The sequence below is a fragment of the Misgurnus anguillicaudatus genome, chromosome 3 (genome assembly GCF_027580225.2).
Source record: "Misgurnus anguillicaudatus chromosome 3, ASM2758022v2, whole genome shotgun sequence".
NCBI classification, from domain to species: Eukaryota; Metazoa; Chordata; class Actinopteri; order Cypriniformes; family Cobitidae; genus Misgurnus; species Misgurnus anguillicaudatus.
The window spans coordinates 42,820,808-42,836,298 of record NC_073339.2 but is presented as its reverse complement, the minus strand read 5'-3'; positions in this window follow the sequence as shown (position 1 = coordinate 42,836,298).

Below are 15,491 nucleotides of genomic sequence, written 5' to 3'. Positions count from 1 at the left end.
GACATCTATTGGGAAGAATGAGTTCCTATTAGTATGCAAGCAGTGGATGGCCGTCTCATCCAGCAGATCCTCGGAGGTGTCCCTGGGGCGTGCTCATGGTCAACATACCCTTACAGGTGTGGAGAAACCTAACATTCACGTCAGTCCGGGCCAAAACCCCCTGGGCTGTTCAACACATTCAGCAGCACTTATGCAGATTGGCTGTGAGATGTAGTTCAGGAAGGGTTCGCATTAAAATTGTTCATTAATCGCCTACACAGATAAACCCTGAAGTGTGAGGATAAACAATTATACCTTTTCTTCAGCAGTGCCAATGTGAGTCATGATGCCATAATCTATTGTGATTTAGGTTCTTTTTTTGTGTGTGTGTCCAATGTAAATGTTTTATTAATTTCTTTACATGAATAATTCAGGATAAGCTTCATTAGGAATGAGATGAACAGAGTTTAGGGAATTTTTCTGATTAGAAAGATCCTTTAAACTTTAAAGTCTTTTAAAATGCTTAGCTGTGAGTAAGCATTTTATAGGTTTTCCCTGAAAAGTGTAGCTTTGTTTGTGCAGCACATCCAGACCGACACAGGAACATTGGCTCAAAAACGTTTTTCTGATTAATGGTAGAAGGCGGCAGATGTTTGAGAAATCTGGTTGCAAAATGTATTGGTTTGGTGATGCCAGAGATGCAAAAATGGCACTTTTATGACTATTTTACAGATTAGCTTTAAATGTACACTTATTTTTAACCCAGCCTGGGTTGTTTCAACGCAAAATGCTGGGTAGTTTTAACTCATTTTAACCCTAATGGCATGGGGGCAAAGCAAATCGTACAAAAATGTACGAATGTAGTCATATGAATTCATATGAATTGGCCACCACAAAAAATATGTACAAATTGCAATGAGATAGGGTTATAATTTAGCTTACAACCAAAATACTGGGTTGTTTCAACCAATTGTTGGGCAGTGGCAGCCGGTGACTTCTTTTATCGAGGGCGCTCGATGTGAAGTTTGTCACAACATGTATGTAGCCCGTCATGTGTGTGGTTTGTAATTTCAAAATATGTGTTCTGCGCTTCGAGTGATCCTATGTGCATCACGTGTTTTGTCAAAATAAGTGCCTATTCAGAGTTTACTGTTAAGTGTCTTGCATGTATTTTGTGAATGTGGGCTTCTCTTTTATTATAAATGATTTTGACGTGATGTATGTAGATAAAAACAGCTCATTTTAAGGTAATAAAAACAAACCGGTTCTTTTTAGCCATTTTCAAACAGACATTACGGAAAATACACAAAAAAATGCATACAGGATTTGTCTGGGATCGTTTTATTTTTGGTTCATTCACACTGCCAATGATTTTCCAGAATCTGTATGTGCGTACACAGATACCGTAAAGATCCCATGACGTGTTTAAAGTCCTCCACTTGGTACTTTGTTTCTCCACATCAAGCAAGTTTACTTATTATCCATTTTTTCTCTCTCCAGAAACTATTCGCGTGCATTTCTGTTTATGATAAGACTATATAGGAGTGCCTGACGCGCTGTTCTGTTTTGCTGGTGAATGATCTCAGCTTTAAGCTCCATTTATAGTCCAGCTTATCCGTAGCCTGTGCGTAGCTCTGCAAAGCCTGACGTGCACCTTGCAAATTTTTTACAGGGCGTCAGTTCTACGTGGACCGCAAGCGCTGTGATTGGTCCACCAGAACCCCTCCTGTCATGTAAAAAAACTGTGTCATAGGTATTTCCGTTTGCGACGGTGAAAACAAAGATGAGCCAAGTTGAGGAGTGATTTAACTCAAACTGCAACAAAAGTCACTGTTTATTTACTTCCATCATTGCTGGTCTCTCAAATCATACACAACAAGTTGCTGTTTCTTCTTCGTTTGTGAGTTAAAGGCGGAGTCCACGATGTTTGAAAGCCAATGTTGATATTTGAAATCACCTAAACAAACACGCCCCTACCCCAATAGAATCTGGACCTTCTGTTGATAGACCCGCCCCACACATACGCAACCCGTCAAGGATGTCGGTTAATAGACACGCTCCTTACTGCTGATTGGCTATAAGTGTGTTTTGGTAGTCGGCCCGTCTCCTTTTCCAAAGCGTTTTTCAAACATCGTGGACTCCGCCTTTAACTTGCCAAGCTTCTTCTTCTTGACGATCGCGCTGCTACTGTGGTTACACGCGAGGATACTGCCTACCAGCGGTCTGCGCGCGTGTTTGCACGTCGGCGCAGAAGACGATGCAAAAGTATAAATGAAAACCGACGCGGAACCTACGCCGTAGGACCTACGCACAACTATAACGAGCTCTTTGCATAGTAATGAACTCCCTGATCTCTGCTTCATTCCAATTTGCAGACATTTCTCATTGTGAATGTTAAAATGCATGTAAATACCCCGTTTTACATAGCGCTACGATATCTTGTTGCGATGACGCCTGTGCATTTTTGTTTATTATAAGCTCATATGAGACTATAAAGGATGCACAATTTTTTTATGCTGCTGAATGATCTCGACTTCAGACTATCTTCTTCAGCCCAGTTTGCCAACATTTATCTTGTCTTGAATGTTAATCTGCATGTAAATCCCTTGTTTTAAAGAGCTGAACCATAACTTCATGTTGCCATGACATGTGCGTCCTCACTACAGCACGCCGCTTACGGCATTATTTATGCGACTCATTCACACAGAGGGCTTTCCAGGTATCTTACGGCAATGTTACTAGGTCCTCTGTCATTTAACGGGACTGTTTGTGTTCTCACAGAAGCATGTCTGCCAATTTTTACAGGTATTGTCTGGGACCAAAGGTCTGTGTGAATGACGTTTATGTCATAAGGTCTTTATGCCTCACTGATAATATGGTCTAAGAAATTACCTTTATGCATGTATTAAATAAATATTACAAGTTTTACACACACTTGTAAAAGTATTTTCTTAAGGTGCAAAGCTAACTTGAACCTTGAGCTAAAATCAAAGAAAAGACTTTGACTGAAGAAAACAGTTTTCAAGTTGATTGTGAAAAGTGGTGGAACACTTAGGAGCCAGACAGCAGCCATGCTGGTTTGCTTTTCGTTTCTGTTCATTTTACCTCCCGTTGTGTCCCGCCACCATAATGCTCATCATCACGGGACCCCTTGACTGGGCACGAAAGACCAGCAGGTGAGTGAAGACCACTGCTGAGACCTGGACTCTGAATCACCGCCACTACGGACCGCAACAGCAGCAACCGTGGGGTGACCTCAGGCTGCGAGCAAACTTAAATTTTACAAAGGAGAAAAACGAAACATGTTTGTTAGCGTCTGACCAATCAGCAGAATTTCCCGCCTGTCACAGAGGTTCCCGTAGATGTGGCTTAACTGAAAAGGAAAACACTGGAGGTGCTGGGTCCTAGGTCTTCCCCTGTGGATAAAGATCCATGCTGTGAACTGAAGTTTGTAATCAAGTGCCGGGCCATCATCAGTTTTCCACCTGCAGTTTAACTGATTATACGTGGACAATATAAACGGTTCAATCAATCAAAATCAGTATGACGACGGAGCCAAAGTATAATTTTACTATAGTAAATAATATTGGATAAATTAACTTTATTGGATATTCAATTAGTATTGCTTTTTGACCAATAAGTAATGGATGCATGCATGGTGTAAAGTCATTTTACACATTTGGCCAATGCTTTAATCCAAAGCAATTTACAATGCATTTAAGATATATGATTTGATCAGCATGTCTGTTCGCTGGGATCGAACCTATGACAGTCAGAAATCAAAGTACAAAAGTTATCCGAATTGATCCCAGTATGTACCATATCGGTACACCTTTAAGTACACTTAATGTACTAATATGCACCAATGTAAGGGTACTGCCCCAGAGTGTACAGCCATGCAAACTGAATCAATTTGTTGTTCATAATCCTAACCCGAAGTATGAGAACAGTAAGAGTCATGCTTGCTTTAACAAACATCACTAATTGCATCTAAAAAATAAATACCGATCTGAGAATAAGCAAAGGCATTTTTTGCATTTTTAAACCAGACCGTAATGTTAAACAAGTTCCCTTGGCTTCTAAACTTGAATCCTTGACCCGACAGCAGAAATGAAGGGCAGCCGTTGTGGGCTGCATTTGTTTTACAAAAGAAAACAGAAGATGTCACCCCTACAGAATAAAGAGTTAAAGTTCAGGGTTTGCTCTTATGTAGAAGCACTTTGCAACCACTAAGTTTCTGAAGGCTCAATTGTGTTTTTGTAAACGGCACGAACTAAAGCATTTGATATTTTCGAGGCTTCACTATATGACCAAAATACTTTCATTTCTTTTAAAATGAGCATAAAAGATCCTCACCACCCACTTATAGCAGCTTCTTAAACTGGGAGAAGAAAGAGCGGCTGTAAATAGAAAGAGGAAGGATTGCTTTCCTTCTTTAAAGTTTGGTTACAGAACGAGGGAAAAAGATGCAAAATAAGACCATTTGTAACCTGTACAAAAAAATGGAATAGATGACTTTTCACTGTAAAAAACTTAAAAAATTGGCAAAATGTTTGCTCAACTTGCAAAATTGAGTAATCAGAACAAACTGTTTTAAAATTAAACAAGGATTTGTAACACACTATAACAAAAACGTAATATCAACATACGTTTTTTTTTTTACTTTAACACAACAATTTACGTTAAATAATTTAAACTTAGTTGTAAGTCATGTCAACTACAGTGTAAAAAGTGAAAGGTGGATTAACTTAATTAAAAAAAAATTACTTCATTTGATAACACCTAAAGTTAAAAAAAAAACTTTTAAAAAGCTTACATTTTTAGGTGTTACCAATTAAAGGTTTTTTTTTTAAGTTTTTCACCTAATATTTTGTTTACTTTTAAGTTTTACCAATTGAAGTATTTTTTAAAGTAAATCCAAATTTCACTTTTTTACAGTGATACAAAAACTTTAAATATTAGGTTCAAATTACTTGGATTATATCCAATTTGATTAAACCTGCCCACAGCATTGCAGCTTTTTCCAATTTTGTGGTTAAAATTATTAAAAAAGATGACTGTTTTGGTGTGTGCTGGCTTTATTTATGCTGTTGATGTTGCTTATGTTTGCTCTCAGTTGTATTTAGAGTTGTTTTTTATGCTGTACATATTTGCAAAAGAAATAAAATATTGCAACGTTTTGCAAAAGAAAAATCCACAAATATACATAATGCAAAGAAAATGAAAATATATAAATGAATGCAAAAATCAATGACTGCTGTAAAAGAAGCTTAAGCCTTTAATCCTTTTTTATCTTTGCAACACAACAATGATTTTGCAAACCAATTAATTCATTTGCAACTCTTTTTTATTTTATTCAGATGTTTCGTTTTTTCCAGTTCATAACACCTGGAGCCAAAAACACACAATTATAATTAAAAAATTATAAAGACAATTTAAAAACAATTTTTGTAACCCATTTGAACATATGCTAACAGTATTCAGTTACTATAGAGAGTGAAATGCGAAGTGTTTCCCTGTGATGCTTAATTTCCAAGCACCGGAGAAGGTTTCAGTGTTAGTATGCAGAATGTGATGTGACACATCAAAACAGCGTCCCAAGCTGAAACTGCTGATCCAGTTTGTGAATCAGACTTATTCTAGAAGAAGAAAAAAGTTGGTCAGGTTCAAAAGTTTGCCTCTAGGATGAAGTAAAGTAAAATCGTCTGGAGAAATGAACGTAAAGGCAATATATTCACCACAAGAGCAATACAGTAGTAGAAGAGATAGAGTATGTGGGTTTGGGGCTGGAGACAACAAAGGAACTTTGTAATAATGACAAGTCAATATTTTTCCAAAATTTAACCCAGGACCTATACTATTGTATACATGTAACCAATGTAACAAAATAACAAATTATATCTCCAGTATATCTCCTTATAACGCTCATTCTCACACGTGTCTCCTGTAGAGATCCCTGGAGGAGACCCTGAAGATTTGTCTTCACAAATGCCAGAATCTGAAATTAAAATACTGAACTATACTTAAAATATATATACCTATATATACGAAAGCGAAGATGATGCAGGTGGATATGAGGAATCTATCAATGTTCTGTCAGTGTTATACAAGAGACAGCAGACAGAGCTGCCCGGATGAGAATAAAACATGGCAGTATTGGCAGCTCCTCAGACGGGAAGTGCTTAGCTTTTACAAAGTACCAAGATTCATAATAGTCTTCTATGCTTCTATCGGGTCCATATTGAGCGCTTGTGACACGTGAAACTGCCAAGCCATGATGAGAAATAACCACTGTCAGCTTTCATGTGAACTTCAAAAGATTTAAACCCCAGTGGAGAGATCGGACAGAGAGCAGCAGTAATGGGGCAGGAGAGATCACATTTAAGTAGGGTGGTCTATTTTGTGATTCAAATTCAATGTTAAATCAATTTCAGGTCACACAGTAAGAAACAAAGGGCTAGAGGTGGTTAACAATCCATCTATCTTTTTATATATCTATCACTGTAAAAAGAAATGCAGCATTTTTGTCAAATCAACATATAGTTTTATGTTACTTTAACTTTACAAATTAAGTTAAACAATTTACAATAAACTTGTATTTATAAGTTATGTCAACTTTTTTTAGTCAAAACTTAAAATACAATAGGAGGTTGAATTGACTTGCAAAACCAAGTTGTTTTATCTTCATGCTGCATTTTTTTACAGTAAAACGTGAAAAGTTGGATCAACTTAAAAAATGACTTCCTTTGGTAACACCTAAAAAAATTGGTGCACTTTACTTGAATGGGTGTGTATAAGACACCATAAGACACATGTCATAAACAAGATTTTATGCATGTTTACGTGTAATTTGCTCAATTATGTCATTTTTAATGCAAATATGATATTGTTTGAGATGTCTTTGTTATGACAACTTCACATAAACCAATACATCATAACTTGTCATGCAACCCAGTATTACGAAATTACTTACCTATAGTCACGTAAATTTGTGAGTCTTTTCCGTGACACTGAAACGCTTTTCCGCTTTTTTGCGTGAACATGTCACGCATTTCTTTTTACGTTTCACTGTCATGTATTGGTTACTCAACTGTTTTGTCCTATTTTCTTACAATTGTCGCTTCGGCTTAGGGTTAGATTTACATACAATGACATCCTTACCCAAACCCAACTCTAACCCTAATGCTAACGCGACAATGGCTTAAAAATCATAATATATAAAAAAAATCATGAAAAAAATGTGTAAATCAATACTTAAAGTGACATCCTAACGCAAACACCAAATCTAACCCTAAACCGAAGCGACAATGGTTTGAACAAATACGTGACGGTGACACGTAAACAGAAAAGCGTGACATGTTCACGCAAAAGGTGGAAAAGTGTGTAAGTGTCACGGAAAAGGCTCACAAATTTACATGACTATAGGTACATAATTTCGTGATACAGGGTTGTGTCATGACAACTTGACATAAACCAAGAGTTTGATTTGAGTTTGAGTATTAACACTTAATGACATTTTAATGACAAATTTGTGTAGTTGAGGTCAAGAAAAATATTCATGATGCTGTTATAAAACAACTTAAGAGAGAATTAAAACTTAATAAAAATTTCAATGACAAATGCGATTTGTATCGCTGGTAAAAAGTAGTAAGAAAAATATTCATGACACAATTATAATGGCCTCATGACAGCCAAAACCAACCATGTGACTGTTTAATGTAATGTTAAGTATTTTCTTAAGTTTGATAATAAATCTGCTATGTCATGTTTATGACAGATTTATGACAATTTTTGTTGTCTTGGTAATGTCAAGTTATCATGACAAGTTATGAAGTATTGGTTTATGTCAATTTGTCATAACAAAGACATCTCAAACAATGTCATCTTTGCATTAAAAATGACATAACTGAGCGAATGACACTTAAAGACAGTTGTCTATCTATCTATCTATCTATCTATCTATCTATCTATCTATCTATCTATCTATCTATCTATCTGCACGCTTTCATATAAAAAATACAAAATTATAAAAATCCTGAACATAAAATAAATGTAAATCCATGTATATAGTTATAGGTCTGAATATATCAATGTAAATTCAAACATATAGTTTTTAGTCTGAATATTTGCAAATCTAAATATATAGAAATAAGTCTGAATAAACTACCCAGTCTCACGAGGTTGTGATATAGTCACATAATTTTTTTTATTCTTTTTTCATTATATTATCATGAATTTCTGTGTTTTTTGTGGTCGTATAACGAATTCCTGTTATTGTGTGATTATCACATATTGGTTACTCAACTGCTTTTTCCTATTTTTAAACCATTGTCGCTTCGGTTTAGGGTTAGATTTGGTGCTTGCATTAGAATGTCACTTTATATATTGGTTTACACTATTTTTTCGGATTTATTTTTTATGTCGCCTAGCGTTAGGGTTAGGTTTGGGTAGGGATGTCATTTTATGTTAATCTAACCCTAAACCAAAGCGACAATGGTAAGAAAACAGGACAAAACAGTTGAGGAACCAATACGTGATAATCACACGAAAACGTTCGTTATACGATCACGAAAAAATTCAGAAATTCGTGATAATATCACGAAAAAAGAATCAAAAAATGACATGACTATATAACAAAATTTCCTGAGACTGGGCTGCGTAAATTTTATTATGCAATTGAACGTTTTTTAATATATAAATGTAAACATGTAAGTATATAGATTAATATATAAATGTATAAATAAATATGTAATATATAAATGTGTTTATACGGAGCCCTTTAGGGGACATGGAGCAAAAATTAAATAAAGTTTAGCTATTGCGTTTAGTTTCGCGTGCTCACATGAAACTTTCGCGTGCGCACGTGAATCGAAACTTTTTTTAAAAATCTGCACATGAAGGTTTTGCGTAAGCACGTGAAAGTTTCACGTGAGCACATGAAACTAAACTTTCGATTTTTTTACTCCAATGTCACCTTAGGGGCTTGGTAGTTTTAAATTTATATTTAAAATAAATAAATATAAGTCTGAATATAGAAATGTAAATCTGAATATAGTTGGGCTGTAAGTCTAATTATACAAATGTAAATCCAAAATTTTTATCACTGTAATATGCACTCAAAAACTCTTCCTCATTTTATGCTATAGGCTGTGCATCTTGATTATGTATTGAAAAATTAAGTCATTCCTCCCTGACCTTGTATTCTGAGGGGAAAAGGTACAATCCACTCCACAATGTTTCCATAATTAATTTCTAATTGATCTGCTTTTTCCATCATGAAGTCAGCAGTCTGTGTCTACATGTTTATAGGGAAGTTTGCAGATTAGTTAGAGCTCTCTCTCTCTCTCTCTCTCTCTCTCTCTCCCTCCTCATATCATCTCTCCGTTCCTCATCCTTTTGTTTTTATCTCTTTTTCCATTCGTTCTTTTTCATCTGGGTACGTTCAGATTCAGGTGTGTGCTGTGGAACAATAAGTATGGCTTTACCTCTGATTAAGAGTTCTCCCATCGGGACCCTTAGATGGGTCGACTCAGCCCCCCCATGCAATTAAATCAAGTTCCACTTTAATGAGGAGCATGTTTATTAAGTCCATTCAGGGACGCGCGTCCACAGAGGCTGTTAGCATTGCTCTCTGATTAGGAAGGCTAAGCAGTCTGAAGAGCTGCTTTCGTGGGGCAGAAGTTAGAAGTTAATGCAGGTGATGTGGCACGCAGTTTATTTTTTCAACCATTAGCGGCTCAGCTAAGACCAGACTGACAGGAGGAGATGTTTCAAAAGGTGGGGTGGATACCATACGGTGTCTGGTTTAGGGGTGTGTGGCTCACTGATATCACAGGTGTACTTTTAGGGAGGGGATTACTTTGTTGAGAGGAGACAAAGAAATGCAAGATGCAGGAGTCGGGCCAAACGGAGCGTTTTTACACTGTGGAACTGGATTCAGATGGACACCATGCTCATGACAATACTGGCACCTATAGGCCAGCCAGTCATCCAACACCAGAAAGTTCATAGTTTGCTAAAGAAATTACACATATACTTACATCAAAGGGCATTGCTTTTAATTTTTTTTAAGCTCTACTAAAATATTGCTAAAAAGTGTTTGGGATTGTATTACAATAGTAAACTGCATTACACAGTTGTTGTGAGTAGGCTACCTTATGTAGTTACTACAAAAAAATGCTGGGCTGTTTTAACTCATTGCTGGGTCAACTATAAACATTTTCTGGGTTAAATTAACCCCACTGGTTGGGTTTGCTCCTTTTTGACCCAACACTGGGTTGAAAATAACAAGGCTTTTTGCTTAGTAATTCTTGTGCTTAATTACTCCATTAATGAAATAATTTCCTCAAGTCAAACTTTTATTGTTATTTATTTATTTATTAGGTAAGTATGAAACAAGATGAATAAGGTAATGAAGGGTACAATACATAAACCAAAGTCCTGATCACAAGGTTTATTATGAAATAATGAATAGTTAAAGGGGTCATATTATTATATTTTTTAAGATGTAAAATAAGCATTTGGTGTCCCCAGAGTGTGTAAGTGAAGTTTTAACTCAAAAAACTCCTCAGATAATTAATTATAGCATTATATAGTTAAAATTGGCACTTTGTAGGCCTGAGCAAAATTGTGCCGTTTTGGGGTGTGTCCTTTAAAATGCAAATGAGCGGATGAAATGCAAACACTGATCGCAATGATGGTGCTTTGTTGCAATTGAAACTCAATTATGCTGTCAATTATTTTTTCTCTCTCTTTCTTTCTGCACTAAATGGCAGTGCCGTGGTTGGATAGGGCAGATTAAGTGACAGTATTATTGTAATTCGCCCTGCTACCCACCTCACAAAACAGGCGAAATATGAACAACCCAATTTCTCAAACGCTTGCACAGAATGACTTAACAAAACAAAGATACTGTGTTGTTCTTTTTCAAGTTTTCTAGGTTGATAGAAGCACTGGGGACCCAATTATAGCACTTAAACATAGAAAAAAAGTCAGATTTTCATGCTATGACCCCTTTAAGTGTAATTTTTTTCCTTACATAATTTCTTAAAAAATATATCCATTTGAACTGCATTCAGTACAAAAAGAAGAATTTTCAACCACAAAATAATTTCCTCAATAATTTCCTTATTTATTTATTTATTTATTTGGTAACAAAATGAATGCTGTATTGTAGTTCCTCCTCAGTTACATAAGTAGTAATCATAGGATTTATTTTGTGATAATAACCAGGAATGAACTGTACATTTTTCTTTACATAATTCATAAATTATATACATTTAAACTGCATTTAACCCAATGGTTCTCAAACTTTTCAGCCTGCAATACACCCACTGCTATTACTATAGACAGTTTCAGCAGTAACAACATAAACAAGCAGCTTTCGTGGTCATCACGTAACTTTCGGTAAACTCTGCGAAGAAAACAAAGTCCTTTTAAAGTAGTTTATTGATATAACAAGCAAAATAAACAACACGTAGATTACATAGGATCACAAAACATTTGTTATTTTCGACAAGGTATTTGTTTAAGAGTTCAGTTTCAGCAACTAGTCAGACTATTAAACAAACAGAAACCAGAAGTTAAGCTCGGACCAGACGCTTATCGTGTTACCGCACATATCTATACTGTAAAACAATTCTTTGCTTCCTTAATTTTTTGTTTGTTTAATCAACTCAAATTTAAAAGTCATTTTAACTTACTATTATTTATCTTTACTAGAGATGAGTTGTTATAACTTATAAAATATAGTTGAAATAAGCCAACTTCATTTTATAAGTTGGAGCAACTCATTTGTTGTCAAGATATTACAAAATTTAAGGCAGCAAATAATGCTTTGTAAAGGTTAGGGGAAGTTGAATCTATTCTTTAAAAAATATGTTAATTTGTAACCCTTTAAGTGTCGAAATTAAGGTGAATTTTTTTTAAACTTCAGTTAGTAACACCTAAAAATGTTAGATTTTTCAACATATTTTTTTCAAGATTTAAGTAGAAAAAAATATTTTTTTAGTTAATACAACTTTCTCTTTTTATAATGCAACACATAATATGTCCACTCTGGCTGAATGTTTTATGTCATTTTATTTGGGGGGCACAAAGGTGGGCCGCATGCCCAAAAAGTTTGAGAAACACTCACATAAGGGCAATGTGTGCATGCACAGTAACTGAAGTGACCTCAATTAATGGTGTTTATTAGCGCAATTTAAGCTTACAAAACGAAAGTTTAATTGTTGGTCAGAAATATGTGATTTTAGAACGAGCTTTTAGAGATATCTGTCTTAGGACTTTAGTCTTGCATGACTAAAATGACTGCCTGGAGGCATTGCAAACATGGCTGCTGAGTGGCGTGACTTCCTTAAAGGGACTACGGTTTAACACATTTTACAATTCAGTCACTTAACAACTAGAAGAAAATTAAGCAGAAAATGTTTCATTTAATTTTTTTCCATATAATTTGTAACAACTGTGGCTCAAATTAAATCTTTTGTTTAAAGTGAACATACTCGGGGCATTTCAAAATACTTAATATTGCTCTCTAAGTGTGGCTGATGATATTGAAAACTTTTCTGAGTGGTGAAAGACAGAGATTATACCTGTGCAATTACCTCTCAGATCTCTGCCATTGTTCGGCGACTGCACAGTAATTATACAGGCGATTGCCACCAGAGAAAAGCCATTGTTCACACTCCAAACTCCACACGCCAACATCATTCACAGTTCTGGAAGTAGCCAATGACACCAATAGTAATCATCCTGTACATATTCAAACATAATGACCACCCACATGCTCAAACTTATTCAGTGACACTGTAATCACAAACATGCCAGAGCTATTCTTTGTTGAAACGGCGTGTCATACTGTAGGTTGTTTCGTGCAAGTACGTTGCTGAACTTTGTCCTTTGAGGGTTAGCTGGAGAGCAACGAAGAATAGAGAGGAGATCAGTATTCAAGATGAGTTCCTACCCTGCTTCCATTAAGCAGAAGAGTGGCAGTCTGATTATCCACATTGTTGGCAGTAGTGGGAGTGGACTGCGCTGGGCCATTTTTGCATTAACGTCCTGATCAAATTTTCATAACTCAATTTGCTGAAGGTTTGCATGTTGAAGATTGCGCACTCTAGTTGATCTCTCTCTCTCTCTCTCTCTCTCTCTCTCTCTCTCTCTCTCTCTCTCTCTCTCTCTCTCTCTCCCCCCTCTCTGGTCCCTTTGTCTGCGCAATGCACCTTTAACTCAAACTGGATCCTTGACATTGACAGTCCTATCAAAAAATTTTGAGGTTGATCTCTTAAAGGTATATTTTTGCATTTTGGTTGCTCTTTCATAATATTGGAGACTTAATAGATGTCTCTACACTGCAAACTTTCTTAGTATTTTGGTCTCGTTTTCAGTAAAAATATCTAAACATTCTTGTATTTTTGATGAGCAAAATCACCTAAGAAAATAAGTCTAGTTTTTAGATAAAAACTATGCAATTTAAGTGTATTTGTGCTTAAAATGAGCTAAATTATCTGCGAATGGTGTGAGAAATGTTTGCTTGAATTAAGTGTTTAAAAAAAGAAGATTTTTTTAATTGATTGTTAAATATTTCTAATGAAAACAACACAAACACTGCAAAAAATGATTTTCTTGTTTTCAGTAAAAATATCAAAAAATTCTTAAATTAAGATGCTTTTTCTTGAAGAGCAAAACTACCCAAGAAAATAAGTCTTTAGACCAAAAATATCACATTTAAGTGATTTTGTGCATAAAACAAGCGAAAAAATCTGCCAATGGGGTAAGCAAAAAATCTTGAACATTTTTCTTAAACACTAAATTCAAGAAAGAAATCAAGAAAAAATTGCTTACCCCAGATATTTTGGGAAAAAATATATTTTTTCTTGAAAATAATTTTTTGCAGTGTATATATTTCTACTGAAAACAACAGAAACATTGCAAAAAATAATTTTCAAGCAAAAAAATTATTTGCATTTTTGTCTTGTTTTCAGTAAAAATATCTAAAAATTCTTAAATTAAGATGCTTTTTCTTGGTGAGCAAAACAACCCAAGAAAATAAGTCTAGTTTTTAGACCAAAAATATCAAAGTTAAGTGATTTTGTGCATAAAACAAGTGAAAAAATCTGCCAATGGGGTAAGCAAAAAAATCTTGAACATTTTTCTTAAACACTAAATTCAAGAAAAAATCAAGAAAAAATTGCTTACCCCACTGGCAGATTTTTTTGCTTGTTTTATGCACAAAATCATTTAAATTAGATTATTTTGGTCTATAAACTAGACTTAATTTCTTGGGTCGTTTTGCTCATCAAGAAAAAGCATCTTAATTTAAAAAAATTTAGATATTTTTACTGAAAACAAGACAAAATATATTTTTGAAAATCATTTTTTGCAGTGTATCCAGTTGATAGAACTGCAAAGATATTTAAAGAAATAGTGTGTATAGTGTAGCATTGATAATTTGATGAGATATGGGTATATTGGCAAATTTGAGCACATTTTGTAACACTGAGATTTTTTAAAAACTTAAAACTAAAAGAGTTGCAAGAAACCATTGTTCTATATTGTCACATCAATGGGACAATATATGTTTGAATCGATCTTATGGATGATTTACACATTAAAGGGGACATATCATGAAAATCTGACTTTTTCCATGTTTAAGTGCTATATTGGGTCCCCAGTGCTTCTATCAACCTAGAAAATGTGAAAAAGATCCCAGTATCTTAGTTTTGGTAAACCATTCTCTTCAAGCATGTGAAAAAATAGGTATTGAAACTTGGCTCCCTTTGTGATGTTGAAGGGGATAATACCGCCCCCTAATCTGCACTATCCAACCATGGCACAGCCATTTAGTGCAGAGATCAGCTCATTTGCATTTTAAAGGACACACCCCAAAACGGCACATTTTTACTAACACCTACAAAGTAGCAAATTTTACATGCTATAATAAATTATCTATATGATAGTTTGAGCTATAACTTCACATACTTACTCTGGGGACATAAAAGATTTATTTGACATGTTAGAAAAGTCTTGTGAAATGTCCCCTTTAATATATATTCTGCTCATGTTTTTTTTTTTAAATAAGGTCCATCACAAATGACTAGACAGATAGTAAAAAAAATCAGTGAAATTCATTGGTTAAAAGGTTGAAACCCAAAAACATGTCGATTTGCTAACATGAAACATGCATGTGCCAAATTGATACGTTGCTTATTAAATTCCGCATTTCCTCAATGCATCACTGAACATCATCTGTATCACAGCTCCATCGCCATGGCAGCAACATGATCATGTTCTTTCCTGTTTCCAAATCCATCACTGTATCACTCTGTCCCTCATGAATTATTTGACCTCTGCTGAAACACTAAAGAAGGCTTGGGAAAACACATCATAAAACATATACAAAAGAAAGATTTCTGGTGATCTCTTACCGGTTCATAGAGTAGTTTGTCTCTAAAAGTCTCTAATAGTATTTCAATTGTTCGAAAAGCATATGAACATTATAATTGTGTCAA